Source organism: Pongo abelii, chromosome 10 (assembly GCF_028885655.2).
Source record: "Pongo abelii isolate AG06213 chromosome 10, NHGRI_mPonAbe1-v2.0_pri, whole genome shotgun sequence".
Lineage (NCBI taxonomy): Eukaryota > Metazoa > Chordata > Mammalia > Primates > Hominidae > Pongo > Pongo abelii.
Genome location: NC_071995.2, coordinates 63,573,962 through 63,594,984, shown reverse-complemented (window position 1 = coordinate 63,594,984; position 21,023 = coordinate 63,573,962). Strand labels below are relative to the sequence as shown.

At 39.3% G+C, this 21,023-nt stretch overlaps 1 long non-coding RNA gene across 2 annotated transcripts; it reads right to left on the bottom strand.

The window, feature by feature from the left end:
- Window positions 1-647: 647 nt before the first annotated feature.
- Window positions 648-11,991, bottom strand: LOC129049144 (uncharacterized). 2 transcript variants are annotated; one of them, XR_010135788.1, is made up of 4 exons: window positions 11,777-11,977; window positions 8,234-8,727; window positions 3,968-4,089; window positions 648-2,060 (listed from the first exon to the last, which is right to left on the bottom strand). It is a non-coding gene; the product is annotated as an uncharacterized LOC129049144 (long non-coding RNA). The 2 variants fall into 2 exon arrangements; XR_010135789.1 differs by lacking the exons at window positions 648-2,060; window positions 3,968-4,089 and having other exon boundaries at window positions 7,100-8,727; window positions 11,777-11,991.
- Between the last annotated feature and the right edge of the window lie 9,032 nt (window positions 11,992-21,023).

Genomic DNA, 21,023 nt, shown 5'->3' with positions numbered 1-21,023 from the left:
CTCTGCCTCTAGCACTGTATTTTTAACTTAGCAACGGTTGCTCAAAGTCTCAGATGGCTAGCTGCCTACTCCAACATCCCTTTCTTTCTTTTTATTTAGAAACAGAGCCCTGATTTTTAGCTGGACCTCTCTGCAGATTTTTTAAATTTTGTGTACATTCAATAGGTAAAGAATTGTTAGACTCCTTCACAGGTAGATATGACAATTTGTCTAAGTTGTTGACCAATAAGATAAAAGCAGAAATATAATATGAAACTTCCTGTAAGTCTGCATTTAAGGGAGGAGGCATGCCAGTATTTCCTCCTTCCTCGCTCTCTGCTGTTTAGAATGCAGATGTAATGGCTGGAATTCTGGCAATTACATCAGACCAAGAGATGGGAGTCAGATGCTGAGATGGGAGTCTCAGCAAAGCCAGAAGCCTTGGTCCCCAAAGTCTCTGTGGACTCACCATTCCAACTCCAGACTGCCTACTTCTAGGTTTATTTTGCATACATGAGAAACATATTCTTCTATCTTGTCTAAACCACATTTGTTGTTGTTTTTTGTGTTGTGTACAACTGAACTTAATCCTAAAGCATGCATTCAACAATTATTTTTATTAATTTATATAATTATATGATTATATTCACTTTCTGCTTCATAATAACTTTTATCTAGATTTTAAAATCTATTTAGTTTTAATCAATAAATTTCATTTTTTACAAGTTTTAGGCTCAAAGTAAAATTGAGCAGAAAGTACAGTTTCCACATAACCATCCCCCAACACACACCCAGCCCCTTCCACCACCAACATGTCACAGTATGTTTTGTTACAACTGAAGAAGTAATATTGATGCCTCATTTTCAACCAAAGTCCATAGTTTACATTACAGTTCGCTCTTTGTGACCAAAGCCCACAGTTTACATATGGTTCACTCTTTGTGTTGTATAGTCTGTGGGCTTTGACAGATCTATCATGTCATAGTAGCTACCCTTTCAGTGTCATTCAATATAGTTCCATTGGCTTAAAAATCCCGTGTTCCATCTATTAATTCCTCCTTCCATCTTCCCAAAACCCTAGCAAACACTGATCCTTTTACTGTCTGCATAATTTTACCTCCCCAGAATGTCTTATAGTTGGAATCATACAGTCTGTAGCCTTTTCAGATTGGCTTCTTGCACTTAGTAATATGCCTTTATGCTTCCTCCATGTCTTTCTTGTGGCTTAATAGCTCTTTTTCTTTTTTAAGTGCTCAATACTATTCCACTGTATGAATATACTACAGTTTATTTATCCATTCACCTATTGACGGACACCTTGGTGGCTTCTAAGTTTTGGCAATTATGAATAAAGCTGCTATAAACTTTTGTGCACAGGTTTCTGTGTGGACCTAAGTTTTCAACTCATTTGGGAAAATATCAAGGAGCATGATTACAGAATGATATGATAAAAGTGTGTTTAGATTTGTAAGAAACTGCCAAATTGTCTTCCAAAGTGGTCGAACCATTTTACGTTTTCACCAGCAATGAAGGAGGGTTCCTGTTGCTCTACTATTTGGTACTGTCAGTGTTTTGGATATTAGCCATCTTAATAGGTATATAGCCGTATCTCCTTGTTATTTTAATTTGCAGTTCCCTAATGATGAATAATGCAGAACATCTTTTTATAATCAATTCAAACAATCATTCCTTCTTACAATGTTGTGAGGGAAGGTTGACATTCTTACCACTTCTACTTGGAAGTAGAGGACTAAGAGACTCAGAAAGCTTCCTGATTCGTTTACAATCTTTATAGGTAGGGAATGATAAATCACAGTTAGACTTCTCAGCTAATGGAGGTTTCATGGTTGAACTACCAAGGGTTGCTCCCTCTGTTTGATGGGGACGAGAAACTTCCCCAACATTCTGAGTGGTGACTATGTTTGGCCACGCCTGTGTCATACAGAAAAAAAGCGGCATTTGGTAAATTACCACCTGAAATGAAAGAGCAGTCACCAAGCAGTACACACTGGCTGCCAGAAGCACGTCAGTCTGGGCAGAACCACTCTGGCTCATTTTCAGGCAAACCTCCTTTCCTCGATCTGAGAAACAAAAACAAAAAAGCCTTCAGATGAAAACCAAAAACCAAAACACACAACACTGCGTCACACCAAGTCCCTCCCACAAGAAACACCATTTAGAGCAGACCCTCACAGCATTGCAAACAGCATTTTTCTGGCAGACTTTTTTTCCTCTTACACATTTCAGCAATGAATGCTAAATTCTTGTCCTCCAGAACAATGGAATTTCCTATACATTATTTTCAGTACTAAAATCTGAATCCCTTGGTTACTCATCAGCTCTGATTCTGGGCTTTGAACTCAGGATGGTCGGGTTGAAGGGCACAGCAAACCACCATGGCACATGTATACCTGTGCAACAAACTTGCACATTCTGCACATGTATTCCAGAACTTAAAGTATAACACATTTTTTTTTTAAATCTAACAGATGTAAAAGAAAAAAGTATCTTCAAATTAGCTAAGTTGTAATATATGACACACATCATAATTCCCTGCTCATGTATAATGACAACTCTTCAAGAAGGGAAATTAGGATGGAAACTTTTGAAATAAAGAAATTTTAAAAATGAATGTGTTTCCATAGAGCAGAATTTTTCCTAGCCTTTTGAGTTGTACCATTTCCAGTCACTCGATAGTATTGGATTTGTAATTTAGGATATGTAGACTAGAAGATATGCCAGTCTGGGAAGGCACTTAGTTATCAGAGGATGTGAAATTTAGGCAGTGATGGTGGGAGAGGGGAGATGGTTAGATTCCTTTGGAGCTTAACAAAATTTCTGCTTATTCAATAAAGCATTTTTCAATAAAGTCCTAACATTCCAAACATACATTTTTGGCACTGCTCTCAGATTATCAGCCAGCTTTCTTTTTATTGCTTTACCATATTGAAGAATTAAGTAACATCAGAATTGGAAAATGAAAAGGTAAAGGAGGTTTTCCGAAGCCAAAATAAGACAAAAAGAAAAGGGTAAGATTGTGGGAAATGAGAACAAGAGGGAAAGAAACCTTGTGTGGAATTTGGAGCAAAATCCTCCTTTTCTTTCTCATGTTGAATTGCAACCTCCAGGATTGCTGCCTCCTTAGTAATGATGAGCATGCTCATGGCCTTAGGCTCTGCCAACATTAGCCAATGAATTCTCAGACAACCATCAAGGAAGTCCTGGTTCGCTATTTTTTCCAAGAGAAATATGCCAGTCTACATCAGGGAATATCAGTGCTTCGATATGACCAGAAGTCACAGGCCGTGTGTTTCTTCGGGGTTCTGTGCTCTATTGGAACACATAGCCACATTTTCACTGGGTGTATTTAATAGTTAGAAGGCTTTGGGCTGTAACAGAATATCCATCTAAAAGTGGCTTCAAGAAATCAACAGGCTCATGGTCCCAGGGTTGTTGTAGTGGCTCAGGGATGTCATTATGAACTCAAGATTTTTCTCCCCTTCCATCTTGTCAATGCTACCATGGTGCCTTTGATCCTCAAGTTTGTCATCTCATGGTCACAAAATAATTGCCACAGTATGAAGTGTCACATTCTTTCCCCACTATGTCAAAGACAGAGAAGGGATAGCCAGAAAAACAAACAAGCAAGCAAGCAAACAAACAAACAGAAAACACAACTCTCCTCCCATATTTCTCTCCTTTTATCCAAAAAGGAAAATATTTCCTAGCATCCTCCAAGCCAGAAATGGCCAGAACTGAGTCACATAGTCAATTCTAGATGCAAGATAAGGCTGGAAAACTAGATGCCTGTTTGGAATTTTAAGTTTTATAGGCCAGGTGCAGTGGTACATGCCTGTAATTCCAGCACTTTGGGAGGCTGAGGCGGGAAAATCACTTGAGGTCTGGAGTTCAAGACCAGCCTGGCCAACATGGCAAAACCTGTGTCTACTAAAAATACAAAAATTACCTTGGCATGGGTGGCACACACCTGTAATCCCAGCTACTTGAGAGACTGAGGTGGGAGAATCACTTGAACCCGGGAGGCGGTGGTTGCAGTGAGCCGAGATTGTGCCACTGCACTTCAGCCTGGGCAACAGAGCAAGAGTTCATCTCAAAAAAAAAAAAAAAAAAAAAAAAAAGTTTTATAATGAGAAGTGGTCTATGCTAGGGAGGAAGGGATAAGAGAATGGAATAGTCAATGTTGTATAGACAACCATTGCCACAAGTTCAGAAAGATTGCTAAGTACCAACAGGAAAAATCCTTCCTGAAGCAAATGATATTTAGGGTTCATATTGGAAATCAGGGCTGTTCCCCAACCAAAGAATTCATAGTTGAAGAAAGGGTCAACTCAAATCCTATAATGAAAAAAGTCCACAATCTCTGATCTGATTGCTTTTGTAATCTTAATGCAGGAAATCATAGCACTGGTTATACAATGAAAGACTAACTTTTTGTACCATGGGGCTGGTATTGCTATTCCTCTTGTTGCCTGTTTCCCATAGTTCTGTTTCTTAATTCTTCTAGTCGCAGATGGGATTCACTCTATAAAACTTAGCTCCCGTTGATTCCCTGGGGCCCAAATGCTTTTCACTGAACCATTAGAGTTGAATATTTTTACAAAATTTCCCATGGAGAGATGGCGGGTGAGAACCCACCCAGCCCAATAAAATCTGCCATCCCCTCTTCCAGGGCCTTCAGTCATCACCAAGCTCAGAATACTGCAGCTCAGAAACACATTTTATTTGTATGTTTAAGGTAAAATGAGTATTTTGAAATAGCCAGTACTTCAAGACTGGATTCATCCTTGCTCAAGAGTCTCAACTAATTAAGAAGATCTTACCTTACTTGGTTCTATTCTTTTTACTTGCTTGAACAATGTGTTTGTTGAGAATTTTAAATGCTAGGAATGCAAATATTCTTAGCTCTTATAAAATGATCTTCTCTTAATAAAAGAACAGAAGGATCACCCACAAAACAAAATACTTAGTCTAGGTTCAACTTGAAGAATTGAAAATATTTGTGTTATCTTGGTTTTCAATAGGAGTTGCCCTGTGGGATCAAATCGCTATTTGTCAGGGCTAATATACCCACCTCCTGTTTAGCCAGAATCAGATGTACCAGAGAAAAGGAAAAGGAAAATAAAGAGGGAAAGTCAAGCCTATTGCACCTGGCTCATTGTGTAATATCCCACGCTGGATTGCGAGGTGGGAATTCCTTTTTGCCCCTCCTTCCACATGTGATCAATTTACGTCCTCGAACATGAGACTTCATTTCCTCGTATCTTTTTTGTTCTAGCTCACATAGCTTTAAATGTTAGTCATGCTCATAATATTATCTAATCCTTCCTCAGATCCAACTCTACCCTGCCTCAGCAGCTCCCCGTGGTAGTAAATGTCACAGGTTGACTATGCCAGTGGTTTGAATAGCAGTGGGTTGAGTTGATTTGCACCTCTCTTTCTTCTATTTATATTTTCTACCTTCCAGGTGCAATGAATGTGTCCTGCTCTTACTTGGGATAAGTTCAAAAATAGATGCAATTGAAAAAAAATCTCCTGGGTCCAGGCGTGGTGGCTCACTCCTGTAATCCTAGCACTTTGGGAGGCCAAAGTGGGCAGATCATGAGGTCAAGAGATCGAGACCATCGTGGCCAACAGGGTGAAACCCCATCTCTCCTAAAAATACAAAAAATTAGCTGAGTATGGTGGCACGTGTCTGTAATCTCAGCTACTTGGGAGGCTGAGGCAGGAGAATGGCTTGAACCCGCGAGGCAGAGGTTGCAGTGAGCCAAGATCGTGCCACTGCACTCCAGCCTGGGTGACAGGGCTCAGACTCCGTCTAAAAAAAAAAAAAAAAAACAACTCCTGGAAGTCCCATTTAATCTTGGTTACATGAGCTTATTAGAGAATTTTGTTGTTCCCAACATTAGCTGAGAAATGTACTCTAAGAAGTGAATAGACTAAAGTGGAACCAGGGTGCAGTGGAGAATGAGAGCTGTTATCTAGAAAACCTTTCTTGGGCATGTTTCAGCACACTCTGCTCCTGACGATGGCTCCATCATTGTCACCTGTGGTCAGGTGTATGGGATATGCTGCATAGGCTCCCTGTGAGCCTCCAAATTGTAAGTTAAAGGCTCTGAGAGCTTGGCAGTAAGTAGACGACTCCTGGTCACATTTGTTTAACCCAGTGTTTCCCAAACTCATTTGGCCTTGGAACTCTATTTCTTGGGACATTTATTACCTGCTGGTGGAACTAATGTTCAAAAAAATACACCCTAGATAATTTAGGCAAAACATCTTTTCTATAAATAATCTGGTCATTAGTCACTCTTATAGTATTTATGCCAAAGGCAAAGAGTACAGTATTTGGAGTCAGAAAATTTTGGTTCTAGCTTAGGTCAAAGAATGTAACAACTCTAAGGCCAGTTTCTTAAATTGTGACACAAAGATAGACTCATCAAGGTTTCTTAGGAATTGAATAAGGTAGGGAAGCAAATGATTTGGGAGAACAGTAAAATATTAGGCAAATTCAAAAATTATATTCTATTTGTTTGACACTAAAATATGTTATTTTGAATTCTTTTACTATTTGTATAATTTTCTGTTGTTAGTTGGGATAGGGTTACTACAAGAATACATAGCCTTCAAATCTCAATGCTTTTACTTAGTAAGAGTCTTATCTTTCTCACTGACCCGGTTCATTTCAGATGTTTCTGTTCAGATAATTCTCTTGAGTGGTTCCTCTAAGCAGAAGCTCAGGGACCCAGGTTCTTTCCATCTTGTGGCTCTATCATATTGTGGCTTTAAGTTCACCCTGGCACTATCCAGCCAGCAGACAGCAGGGGAAGCAAGAATTGATAGAGGAATATGTAAAATGATTTGGGGTCTGGAAGTGGTGCACACCACATCTGCTTCCATTTTGCTTGTCAGAACCAGTCATGTAACCCTTCCTCAATGCAAGAGGCCTTGGTATTCCTATGTTCCAGGAGGAAATAAAATAGCTACGTAAACACAAAGCATTGCCTCGGGCACAGGGCCTAATTCCCAACCAGTCTATAAGCCCCTCCATTCCTAACATGCGAACCTTAGCTCCCAATTAATGTTAATAATGAAACAAGTTAAGCAAGTTTTTCTTCTTGCATTGTTTACAATGACCTCAATCCATTAACTTTTGGGACAAAGAGCTTCCAAGCCACTATGTACAATTACAGAAAAAATATAGGGAAGATACTTTCGTGGAAATGCAGTCTGATGAGGGAGAGAGAACCCACATAAATATATCTAAACACCAACTACAGTCTCTGCCAAATATTTGAAACCAACTGCAGCTGTGCAGAGGAAACATAAATCTGTAGAGAGTGAAAAAGGAAATAAAGGAAGTGGATAAGCTGGAGGTCTGAATTAATTGGAGCCAGAAGGAGATCATCTGAGAAGGCTAAACTTCATCCATTATTTTTCAACAGCATGTAATTTTCCTAATTATAAAAGGTACAGAATTTAGGATGCACAGAAAAATACAAAACATTTAAAAAATCTTCATAATCCCAGTACCCATCTATACTCCATATACCTTTTCTCTGTTGAGATAATTATAATCTACTTTTTGATGTAGGTTCTTCAAATCTCTTTTCTATGCATATACTTTCCCTCCCAAATATGATGCTCTGCAGGTTTTATTTTTTTTTTAATACTCACTAATACAATCTTGATATTTCCCAACATTCAGAACATGACTTTTAATTGGTTGCATAGTCAACCATGGTTGGGCATAAATTGTTTCTAACTTTTTACTCTTATAAAAATTGTACATAAACATCTCTTCACAACCATCTTTGTTACATATTTCTGATTATTTTGTGCTCCAAAAGAATTGTAATCATGGGGACTAACGTGTTGAATTTTATAATGTGTTTACTCTGAACTAAGTTCTTTATATGCAATATCTTATTTAATTCTCAGAACAACTGTTATACCAGTACTATTAATATTGTATTCATATTCTAGGTGAGGAAACAATGATTTAGGGAGGTTACATAGCTTGCCCAACATGACACAGCTAGTAAATGGAATAACTGGGATTTGAACAAGAACTGACTGACTTCAGAATCCAAGTTCCATCCACTGTAGAATACTCCACCCCAGGAGTCCACTTAAATTCTCACTAGCAGATTAACCTCCAGGGTAAGTTGACAGAGTAATGGATATGGCTCAAGATGGGGCATGTATAATCAGGAAGAGTGGTTTATGTGATACTTACAGAAGAGAGTGGGTAGAGTTTTATGAGGGATATTAACTTTTTGCCAGGTTGAAGTTAAAAAATATGAGCTAGTATGTCTAGAGTGGTAAAATCATTTCAAATGAGGGTCTCCAAGCCAAAGTTCAGGAGTGTTTAAAAATTATTTAAAGAGACAATGGGAGTGCCTGTCCAGTTTGTATAAAAGGGAGTGATGTCAAAACAATGCTTGAAAAAGATGTACTTTGTTTCATTCTTTGATTTAGGAAACTGGCCTTTGCCTTGTGGAATGAGATAAGATCCAAGTTTCAGAGGCCTTTGGGGAGACCTTTTGTCACAATTTTCCTCCAGTCTGACATGTTCTCTGTGGGAATGCAACTCTCTTCACAGTAGCTGTAGAATTTGAAGGGAGCCTGAAAGGCATGACCTTGGAAGCCTCTTCCATTTCTAGTCTCCATGCGCAGACACTTCCCTGAGTGCATTCCAAATCCCAGATGGAGTCAGGGTACGAGCGTTTGCTGACAAGAGATAAGAATGTTGACCAGAGAACGTTAGGGCAGAGTATAGCACGGCGGTTATGAGTACAAGTTCTATCCCCACACTACCTGGGTTCACACGGTAGCCCCAACACTTACTAGCCATGTGACTTCAGACAAATTACTTATCCTTTCCGTGTCTTAGTTTCCTCATCTACACAATGGGATAATAATAATAATACTAATACCTACTTTATAGAGTCATGGTGAAGATTAAATGAGTTACAATGAGTCAAAAATGCTAGCTATTATTATCTCTGCAAGGTAAAGGTTTATTGCCAGATAATTTTTGCAGTTAGTCCTATATCCCAGCTCTCGAAACACTGTAGGTCTTCCATAGATGTGTATGGATTCAAACTGAGAGTCCAATTCTTAAATCAGTTAACTCATGTCCCTAAGTAACAACATCTGTTTATTACATATCCTAAACATAAGTTCACAGAGTACCTGCTAAAACTTTCCTTTTCTCTTCTGAACTTTCTAGAGGTCATCACTACCACTTTGTGAACAGCACAAAGAAGTCTCAGACCAATATCTCTTCCTATCTCCTTTCTTGTGTGTGCCTCAATTTCCTCATTTCCTCATTGTTCACTGCTAAGGTAATCTCTGCATGCACATACATGCACACAATTTTAACTTCTTTTCTCTTTTCCTTTTATCCCATTTCTTGTCTTCTTTTCCTAATAGTGGTGGAAGTTGAGCAGGGGCCAAGGCTTTTCTCTCTGTTTCCTCCTTTAGTCATAAGTAAGCAGATGAAATTAAGTATCATCTATTTTTAGAGTTTCCAAAGTACCTCAAAGCCTTCTACAGAAATGACATAAAAGTCTCCAACTATTATCTCAAGTATCTATAATTGAAACTGGTTTTCCTGATGTCAGCATCTAAAACAGCCTCTAAATCAATCAGTTATTTTTGAGCCAGTTAACTAATAATAACAAAATTAAAATAATAATTTTGAAGTGCACAATAGGCTGCTACACTATGGGTTAAATAGCATTTAAAGGGTGGCCTGGGAACTAACTCCTATGGGTAGCATTGTTTTTATGTGAAAATACACTCCAAATTCCAGACAACTCATTTATCCACTAACTTTTGGAATATGACCCTTTAGTAAGTTGGAGACCGACTAAAAATACCTAATATTTTGGTGAATTTTTTATCAATGTATTAAAAATACATTCTTATGTTTTATCTTACTAGATTGAAGCAAATTCCAGCCTATTTTTCCATAAGAATTGCTTTCCTGACCTCAGAAGCATAATTGAAAGAGGGCTTGTGGATTTTCTGCAAAGAAAGGGCCTGGCTATTTTAATTAGCTTAATGTATGTAGGATCAATTATTTTGAGACAGTAGACAAACAAAATCATTCATAAGGTTGGCAGGTTTGTGCAAATGATTTCACAAGGGTAAATCATTTTCAGGTTACATAGGACAGATGTGTGCAGTGTATATGAGAATGTTTGGAAAATATTTTGGACGCTTTTCAAAGGCATACACTACATGTGGAATTAACTGAAATTTGTTTCTTTAATTATTTCTTTCTTACCCACACAATAATGATGGGTTCCTACTTACAAGGTGATGTGACATTTATATGCCTACAAGTTTCCTTTCCTTTTGACCATTTTTTAAAAGATGCAATATTTTTCCTTCAACATTAGAAGTTGGGTCCCCTGTAAGGCCTTATACAAGAGAATGAGAGTTGAAGAAATACATTTACGGTGGATAGGCTGTTTGAAACTCATTTTAGCTAAAACAGAAAAACTGCAGCTTGTGGAGTGGCAAGGGCCCAGAATTGGCCAGAAGTCATGAGTTTTGGCTCTAACTCCTGAATTGAGTGGCTTTGAGCAAGTCACTTACCTCAGAGCCTCATTATTTTTATCTACACAATCAGGGGTTTGGCATCTATGACTTGAAATTCCTTTCCAGCACTATGTTTTGTTTCTGTGGTTGGTAACAATGTAAGAATTTTGGGGGACGCATTCTTCCAAACTCTTGTCTTTCCACTCACATCATTTCAGTAGAGAGCTGACTGCCAATATCACACTAAATTTTTTTCGATTCACATCAACTTTAAAATGTGTTTTTAAAAATGGCAAGTTAGGTGTCTGTGAATCACAACTGATATTTTCCAAAGGTTTTCCTTCCTTCCTTCCTTCTTTCCTTCTTTCCTTCCTTCCTTCTTTCCCTTCCTCCCTCCCTCCCTCCCTTCCTTTGTTGAAAGCCTTTTAAGAGGTGAACACAACAGTTTTGGCTTGGGACACAGCTCTGCGGGTCAGGATCTAACAAAGGGAAATCCCCGATGTGCTGGAACCTTACAGCTCCAGGAACCGGCCGTTTATGAAAGCTGAAGTACCGCTAGAGTGAGCAAAGAAGCCACTTGTGATTCCAGCCAATTGTCCCCAGTCCAGACCATTCAGAGGAAAGAGTTCTGCCGGTCTTCTGCATCCAGTTGCCAAAACCCAGGAGGTGCAGCACCTGCTTAGGAAAGCCATAGTGCATGGGGAAATGACCGCTGAGGGGGCCACGCTTTCCCTTTTGCATTGGCAAAACTGTTGCTTTCTTACCTTTTAATACCCTTTCTCCGGATTTTGAGAATCTGACTATTTAAAGATTGCTTTCATACATTTAGTTTCTGCCCCAACCCACTACGGCCCCTTTAGGTTTCTTAACTTTTAAAACTTATGATAAATGAGGGTGAGACTGGGTGGGGAATGGGGTAGATGGGAGGGCTGGGAGGACTGGGAGAGTTGGAGTGGGGGATGGAAGATAAGGGTAGGGTGGAGCAGGAAGGGAAGGGTGGAGACGAAGGAATGAAAAAATGAATAACCCAGTGAAGCAAATGAATGGAGCAGCAGCCAAATAAGCAAACAAAACAAATATTTACTGACCGTCTATCACTTGCTAGGTGGTGTGATAGGCAGCAGGCAAATAGCTATGAGTCATGCAGCCAGGTCTTTGCCTTGTGAAATTTACAGTCCAAGGAGGGCGGATATCAAACAAATAATTAAGCAAATACTTTAATACTTACAACTGTGACACAATTGCCATGAAGAAATATAAGGGGCCCTCGCCCTAGTCCAGGAGGTGAGGAGGACGATGTTCAAGCTGGATTATTTCCATGCCATTTTCCAAATTGAAATCTCAAAGTAAATTATATTGCAATATCATGTATGTTTTTTCCAAGTGAAACCCAAGCACACATCCTGCTCTGCCCCACCCTCCGCCCCCACACGGGAAGCTCCCTCCCTCGTCTCGGGATCAGCCTGGGTGTTCTGTGGTTCTGACGCCATCCTGAGAGCTCCACTGCCACGCTCCTTCCCCTGCCTCCTAAGTTCGATGTGGAGCGCCACCTAGAGTTTGGCTGACACATTCCCATAACCATAGGGTACAAGGATACTTTGAAATCTAGGATATTTGCTAAGTTTTGAAAATTGAATAAATAAATAATCCATTGGAAAAAAATAAATAACGAGTGAATGAGCAAAGCAGCAGGCAAATATACAAACAGGACAAACACTTTCATTCACTGTCATTGGCATCCAGCGTGAATTCAAAAGACTCCAAGTTTTCTAAAAAGAATGGCTTTCTCTAGGCGCTTTCCAAGATTTGTTTTGCAAAGCTGCCAAGGAGAATACTAGACAATGAATCGGAAGTAGCAAGTCTCACGGTGATATCCAAAGTGTTTTTCATCCAAACCTCAGAGCAAGAAGGTTCCAGGAAGATGCCTAAGTCAAATTAAGATGTTAAGTCAAATTTACCTCGTTCTAATAACTACCCAATAATTTATTGAACAGTCTATATTACTGAAATACCTATGGCATTAAGATAGAACCAACTGTTTTGATTTATGGAGTAGGCTAACATTGCAGCTGTTAAGGAAATGAAAAAATGTATGGGATCTGTCATTTTTAAATCACCTTAAAACAAGATATCCAGCTCTGTTACCACATTCCAATTAGTCTTACAAGAAAAGCCAAGCACAGTTACATTTCAAAAATGTTATCGCATATATAAAGAAGGAACTTATCTTTCTCTCTTACATTAGCCCTATTTTTCTCTACCAAAAACTTGCTCCAGAGAAAAACATATTCAGGTAAAGAAAAGTCATATCCATGCCCTCCATTCATTAATTTCATTTAACCAACATTTATCGATCACCTCTGGTGGTACTATAGAGATGTTGGGATATCCTGCTTCATGATCCAGTTGGAGTAGATAGCAGATGCCAAGAAAGTGGACATGACAAGACTATGCTATTTCTAAATGCTATCTAGAAATAAGGAGAAGCACAAGGTGTCAAGGGCACTGCTGAGAGGCTCCTGACTAATTTGGAGCAGTCGGAGAAGGCTTCTCCTGGATTACAGTGCTGTGTCTTCAAGTATCAACTTCCCGGAAGGCTAAGTTAAACAAAAGAAACTTACAAACCCAGAATGGTGAAGATATCACTTCTACTGAAAACTTTTCCATCTGAGATATAGTGATCTGGGCCAAAAGACAGGAACATAATGAAAATGAATACTTCTGAAATATAAGATCCAGGAGTATTGAAACCATTTTGATCTTGTCCGCCCTGTAGTGATATCACTCTCCATACTGTCCAGCATTTAATAGGTATTCAATAAAGATTTGTTGAAAGCTGGACAAATGCTGAACAGAAACCCCAATATGCATAGTAAAAAAACAAATCAGTCGATGTATATTTCAGTCGTCTGTAGTTTAGTGACAGATGGTTTATCCACGTTTTCTGAAAAACCTTCAACGGTTATTTTATACTCCGCCAAATTTCAGTGCTTCTGCCTATTTTTAAGTTGCCTACCTCAACCCAGTTCCTTTCTGTGTCTCCAAATGTGTTTCCTCCTACTCTTCAACATGAACTGCCTTTGCCATTCATGTTGGTTTGTTTATGGTCCCACCAACACTATGTGCATTCCTATTTGCAAAAATTCACTGTTTTGATTTCCCTCACCTAGCTGCATCCTCCTCTCCTCTTCTCCTCCATCCTTCCTCCAGATCTATGGAAATTCTCCCCATTCTTCAAGAACCATCTTGAGCTCACAATGCTTTCTCTGTCTAATCCATTCTCTCTCAAATTCATATAAACTCTACAGTTTATGCCATATTAATGAACCGTAATTACATAACCCTCTTACATTGTTCATTTTTATGTATGTTAGTCTTATTTTCTTAACTAAACCCTAAACTCCTAAAAGGTTATGGTTCATGCCTTATTCTTCATCTATATCAAATACCCACTTGGCTGGCAAAGAGATTCTGAATGAGGCAGTGGTGGAAGATAAGAGCGGAAGAAAAACTGGGTCTAAATCATGGAAAACCTTGAATGCTGGATCAAAAAATTGTCATTAGCCTTAAGGCAGAGATAAGATTGTGTTCCTCCAACATGTCAGTCAGAAGAAAGGAAAGCCTTTCCAAAAAATGTCCTTCTCCATAGTTACTTCACCATTATTGGTCAAGTACCAATCACTAGTTATAAAGACAAAGTATGGAGAAGGAAAAATTTAGTAAATACCTTCTCTGAGTTTTCAGCATCTTGATTTCCATGTTTCATAGAGTTTTCTGAAAGTGACTGTGTGTGTTAGGTAAGTAGTTAACTGAATATTCCGCACTTAATTTCTCCAGTCTCCATTATTTCAAAAGATTGGGTCTGCTGGTCTCCATGAGATTTCAAAGATCTGTGTTCCACCCAAGGTGTAGAGAGAGTTGATAGGGCTGGTGATTCTGCTCTTGACAGAAATGGGCAGAGCAAGTGTCTAGGTCATTTGGGAGAAGTGATAAAATAATTAAAAATAAAATTAAATAACAGGCTAATAGAATTGTTTGTTTAATGAACTCTTCTCTAGGGAGGCAAAAATTTCAGTAAGAACTTAATTAAAAAGAAAATTTTAAAACTTCAAAGGTAAATGCTTTTGGTAAAAACCCTCTTCTGTGTGGAGCAATGCCATAAACCAAAACTGCATCTTTGAATCCAGATAATTTAAATGAGCAAAACCTAAAAAAACATGTATTTACCAATTATCTGGTTTTCGCATTCAAACCTTTAGGCTGAAAGAGCACTGTTTCATTTTTCCTCTAAAATGTGGGATTTTTTTCCTAGACTAGCTTAATAACTGTCAGAAAGCCATCAAACCTCATTATTTATATTATAGATTCTGTAATTACAAATTTACCTACTCACGAAAATGTATTTGTAATTCTAAAATGAGTACTCTGAGAACTTTTTCAGTTATTCACAGACATGTGCAGAATGACAAAAAAATTGAGCCATCCAACATTCATATTCCCAGCTGTGATTAAACAAGGTGACACTCTGTCTTCAATGTTTTAGCTTCCATACTATAAAGAAATGTCATTGTCGTCACCTATTTAGTGTCAAATTTTTGCATTTTTGTGTTTTTTATTGATGATTTTGCTGCTCTAAATGGTCCCCAAATGTCTGGTATTCCTAAGTGCAAGAAGGCTGTGATGCACTTTATGAAGAAAATATGTGCATTAGATAAGCTATGTTCAGGCATGAGTTACAGTGGTCTTGGCCATGAGTTCAATGTTAATGAATCAACAGTATGTATTAAATAAGGTGTCTTTCAACAGAAACACACACAAAGCAAAGTTATACACTGATTGGCAGAAAAAATGTGATCAGCAACTTGCAGGAACTTAACCCTGTCTTTTCTCTAGGAGCAGTGTTTCAGTATTCACTAATTCAGCGTTAATGATAACTTTGTAGAACATAGCTTCTGTGAATAGCAAAAAATTGCCTGCATATGAATTAAAAAGCTCCATAATTCATTTCCCATGATCAGGACTAAACATTGGGCAAACATTCCACACTAATGTAATATAGTGCCAGCGCCTTCAGTTTTGATGTCAAACAGATTTGGAGTTGAATCTCAGATTGTCTATTCACTAACTGAGAGACTTTATATAAATCTCTCTACCTTTCTAAGGCTACATTTCAAGGTTATTGAGAGAATTAAGTGGAATGATGTGTATAGTGCCTAGCATATGGTAAGCCCTTGCTAGAGTGTTGCTACTGATTGCTCTACTTTATCTTTCAAGTAGTACAGTCTCTATCTCAATGGCTCATGACATTATAAGGATGAGAATGACTTTCTGTTGACAGTACTCATCCCCTGCAGTGGGCTCACAGAGTCCTTCTTACATAGAATTGTATGTTGAGAGCCAGACAGGAAGCTGGAAAACCAATTTTCAAGTTACCTGCTTATGGTTTTAACCTACTCCCAGGCAATTTTGGCCTCAAAGGGAAATTTCTAAAATTTAATCATGCTTTTATCACTGGGAAAATTCACCTTCAGTTAGCATTTGTCCTTTACTTTGTTATTCTAAAAGAATGATGACTCCCCGCAAGCCTTGAGTTCCATATGCAAAGTACCTCTTCTCTCGTCTTACCTCCATCATGGGTAGTCACCAGGAAAGGAAAGAAAAAGAAAACCCATCCCACCTCACTTGCTTTTCAGAAAGTTACCATTTTATCATTTTTTAAAATCTTGCTTTCTCCTCTCTTACCTGGTACAATGAATTATCATTTCTTGTTGGAGGTGGGGAGGGGAGAGATTAAGTAGACCCTGAGAACAAGCAGAAATATCACATATAGTCCCAGAATCTTTACTGATTGAACATTGCTGGGGATATTAATCGTGAGGGCTTATTTTCCAAAGAACATCAGAGCACATCTGGAAATTAAATAAAAATAATAGGAGGGTTTAAATCAACAAACATTTTACAGAGAATTCCTCAAGACAATTAATAAGATGCTGCCCACAGAGGCACAGAGAAACTTTGATTCTGTTGTGCCTAAGCAAGCCTTAAAAAATAAGTATCAAAATCCCCCTCAAGTAGTTTGGTTTTTATTAACTGCCCTCTCTTGAGGAGCTCCACATACAGAACTGGAATCTGCCTTCTTTGTGTTTGTTTCATTTGATTTGTTTTTGCCCACATTGAGTGGATAAGTGGCTATTTCTATGGGATTTTTTTGACAGTACAAAATTATGACAGCCTAAGTTAGGCTGAACCCCAAGGAAGGAGACTATTTTTTTGGGGAGTGAAGACCACATCCCTTGTGAGAAATACTCTAATTAGGTGAATCTCGTCAAAGATCCAAAGTCAAAATTGAGTCTGGACTAGGCTTTCCCGTGACAAGAGGGAGGAATTTATTTGGAGGTCTTCTTTATCAGCAAGATGGTTGTTAGACAGTGCAAAGGCAGAGAAAGGAAGTGACTTCAACCTCTTCCTTATCTGTAAAAAGCAATGATTACTCCCTGTGGTTGGGTACAGCCTGCCTTTCAAGGATTGTGGAGTTGGGCCAAATCAAGGCAAGAGTAGGAAAAGAGCCAAGTCTGGACTCCGCAGCCCCTTCGTTCCTCTCCTCCTCCTTTGTTGTGTCTCCTCATCCTGCTGCCCTCCAGGTACCCAAGAACCTCTGACACCTTACCAAATGCTCTGGGTCCCCCAGCCCTCTTTGAGCAACTTAACCTGGGTCTTATGAGTTGAATTGATTCTCACAAAATTCCCATGTTGAAGTCCTAACCCCCAGTACCTCAGCATGTCACCTTATTTTGGATATAGGGTTTTTGCAGAGGCCATCAAGTTAAAATGAAATCATTAGGATTGGCCCTAATCCAATATGGCTCGTGTCTTTATAAAAATTAAAGGCAGAAACTTATACAGGGTTCAGAACACCAATGTAAACATGAAGACAGCTATCAACAAGTCAAGAAGAGAACCTTGGAACAGATCTTTCCTTCACTACACTCAGAAGGAACCAACTCTGCTAATACCTTGACTTCAGACTTCTAACCTCTAGAACTGTGAAACACTAAATTTCTATTGTGTAAGCCACTCAGTTGGTGGTCCTTTGTTGTGGCAGCCCTGACCAACTATTATAGTACTGAGCTATATGGCTCTTCTTGCTGTGCATTTGGTTTCTAAAGTGTGAAGTTCCAACCTAACGGAGACTTGGAATTCTTGCCAGCTCGCTAAGATTTATATAGTCATGTAATCCTTAATTTAGAGCCATGTAAATATGCCGTGAGGATAACACATATAGATTGCTCAATGATTGTCCTTTGCATTCCTTTCTAGATTTAATTCTCTCTCTCTCTCTACCTCCACTCTCTCTCTCTCTTTCTCTCTATCTCTCTTTCTCCTCACTCTATTCTAGCTGTACTGAGTACTGACCTACTCATTTCCTGGAGGGAAACCTGTCCTCTCACCACAGAACCTTTGCATATGCTCTTCTCTCTTCCTTAAAATACCCCCACATATGCCAAGTTCTGGCCAGCTGCCACTTACACTTTAGTCACAAAGATGTGCTAAGTTGCCACATGTTTGGGGAAGTTGTTGCTGAACTCTGCCAAGATTTAGCTAGACGCCCTTCCTATGTGACCACGCAGCATCATGTCTCACTTTTTTTTATATCAACAAAGAATCTTTGTTGATCACCTGTTTGCTTGGTTACTTCACCCATTAGACCAGGGGAGGGGCTATTCTATCTTTAATCTCATGTTTGCAGCACCAGGCTCAGTGGGTATAATGAAATTCATTTTCACACATTACAATAATGCATCAAAACTTTTTGTTCTTATGAATTTTCTTTTCTTTTTTTATGGAGTCTCGCTCTGTTGCCCAGACTGGAGTGCAGTGGCACAATCTCGGCTCACGGCAACCTCCACCTCCCAGGTTCAAGTGATTCTTGTGCCTCAGCCTCCAGAGTAGCTGGGATTACAGGCACACACCACCCCACCTGTCTAATTTTTGTTTATTTAGTAGAGACAAGGTTTCACCATGTTGGCCAGGCTGGTCTTGAACTCCTGGCGTCAAGTGATCCACCCACCTTGGCCTTCCAAAGTGCTGGGATTACAGGTGTGAGCCACCATGCCTGGTAAATTTTCTTAATCAATGGATATGAAATGACTATATTGGGAAACCTCAGATTTTTTACTTTGAAAAGTGGTCCCCATCCTCAAAGGTTTGGAAACCATTGCTCTAACATAGAGGTCCCATAGATGCAGTCTAAGGGCCTAATCCAGCCTGCAGAAAGGTTGGTTTAGCCAGCCCAAGGCTGCAGGTGTCTCTGGATGTGAACACCTCTCCCTGGGTGGTGTGGGCTCTGCAGGCACCACAGGCTTCCCATCCCCCCTGTCTTGCACTCACTCCTTTGCTCATCAGTGCTACCTGTCTGGTCCCTGAGCACTGGTTCTTTAAAAATGCTTCCCTCTTTGCCCCTGATTTTTCATCAGAATTTACTTTCCTGAGGGTCTCCTTTCCCAAATGTGTTAATCTAATTCTAAACAAAGGTTTAATTGGCTGACTCTTTTAGAGAAAATTCATATTTTATCCAGATCTGTGACGGGGATTATTTGAGGTACATGTGGGCAGGAAATTGTTTTTTCTATAACCCTACAAAACAAAACTCTCAAAGGAAGGTTAACTGGTTACTCTTGGAGTTTCACCTTGTCTCGTAGAAGGTATACAGGGCCTGAAAACAAATACCTAACTGTGATCAATCTTTGCTTTCCTTCCCTGGGACCTGCTGGAGACACTAACAAGCAGAGGAACACTCAAATCCCAGGAAAGTTGAAGGGAGGGAAGTGGGGGGGATGGGGAGAAGTAGGGAGTTCGGGGAAAGGGAAGAAGCGGGAGTGGGTGGGAAGTGGGTTGTAGGAGGGCATTGCAGCTAGGGCCACATAATCCCCTGTCAGAATTGTCCATCTCTGGGCAACAGGGTATCAAATCATTGACAGTGACATATGAAATACTGCTTTATTAATGTTCTTCTTATCTGTAAACAGCTTCAGAAAGGGAAAAGGTAGTTTCATCTTGGAACATATTCCGATCACTCTAAGTTCATGCTACGTTAGGGTTTAAATAAATCGAATTGCTTGGTGGATTTATTCTGGAGACTCTCAAGAAAAAAGTAATGTACCATGTAGCTCAGGCTGACAACCAGGACGTGGTGATACAGTGCCCTTCCAAGTGGAAGTCCCCAAAAGAAGAATCTGTCTGCTTATGGGTGAATTTTCTCTTTTGTTCTCTTTACCCCACCCCCGCCCCACTCCCCACTTCCCTTCCAGATAAACTTCCCAGAGGGACACCTTTAGTGTTCTCTGAAAGCTCCAGTTCAAATGCCAAGTACAGCTTCCCTCTCTCTCTTTTTAAAAATACCCTCTCACTTTTTTTAATCCTTTTTATGATCCTGTTTTCAAGGCTGACACAGCCTGTTTTCTGTCCATAGTTACCCTTTCTTTCCTCCCCTTTTGCCAGTTTTTAGTCCAATATGCCGATTGTCCTACACTTCCATGACTTCAGACCTTAAACATTTCAACCAACAGTGGAGAATTCTGTAGAGCGCTTTCTGAAAAACTCAGTCTATAATCTCCTCCCTTCCCCCATCCAGCTCACTGGGGCAGCGATTTCCTCAAAGAATTCCAACAAATTAGTTAGGCACGACTCCCCTTCCTGAAATGATGTTAGCTGTCTTTAATCAAGCTTGCTTTTCCAACTGTTCCCCATTTGATACCTTAAAGTAGTTACAGAGTTTTTCCCTCTAACTAAAGCTACACTGACCAGCTTATCCTCTTACTCCCAGCATACCCACAAATATTGATAATATTTTGAAGAGAGGCTGTGGGTAATGAAGAGGGAAAGACTTCTTTAAGTCTTTTAACTTATCCTATTCTTTTCACAGACAGAGATTTTTTTTAAGCCCAAAGGTAAATGTTTAAAATCAGAATCCCAGAGAAAGGCATCTCAAAATCAGCCCTGGCGCCTTAAAAAATATTAGTACTTCTTCTATACATTGGAACAAATGTTTGAAGTAAGACCATCTTAGTTTTTTTTAATGCCAATGGCATGAAGTTTCTGCACTAATCATGCCTGGTATTTACTTGGTGTTTGCAGTGCCAAATCTCAACTTCTGAAGTCAAGAGGCTAAGTTATAAATACCCACCATTAGATAGCCATAAAATATTTGCCTGAAGGCTTTGATAGTTTAAAGCTTTCCATTATACATATATACAGATATGTATATTCTTGTAGATATGTATATTTTAAGATACATATGTATCTTCACAACACCTCATGTGTGGTCATGATATCCACCACATAAACTTCTGCATTTTCCAAACCCTGGGATACAATTTCAAACCATACATAAACTGACTTTATACTGCACATATGCACTGCACTGGGCCCTACCAGGCAGATGGCATCATTATTTCTGTCTGATTCATGGTCCAAAT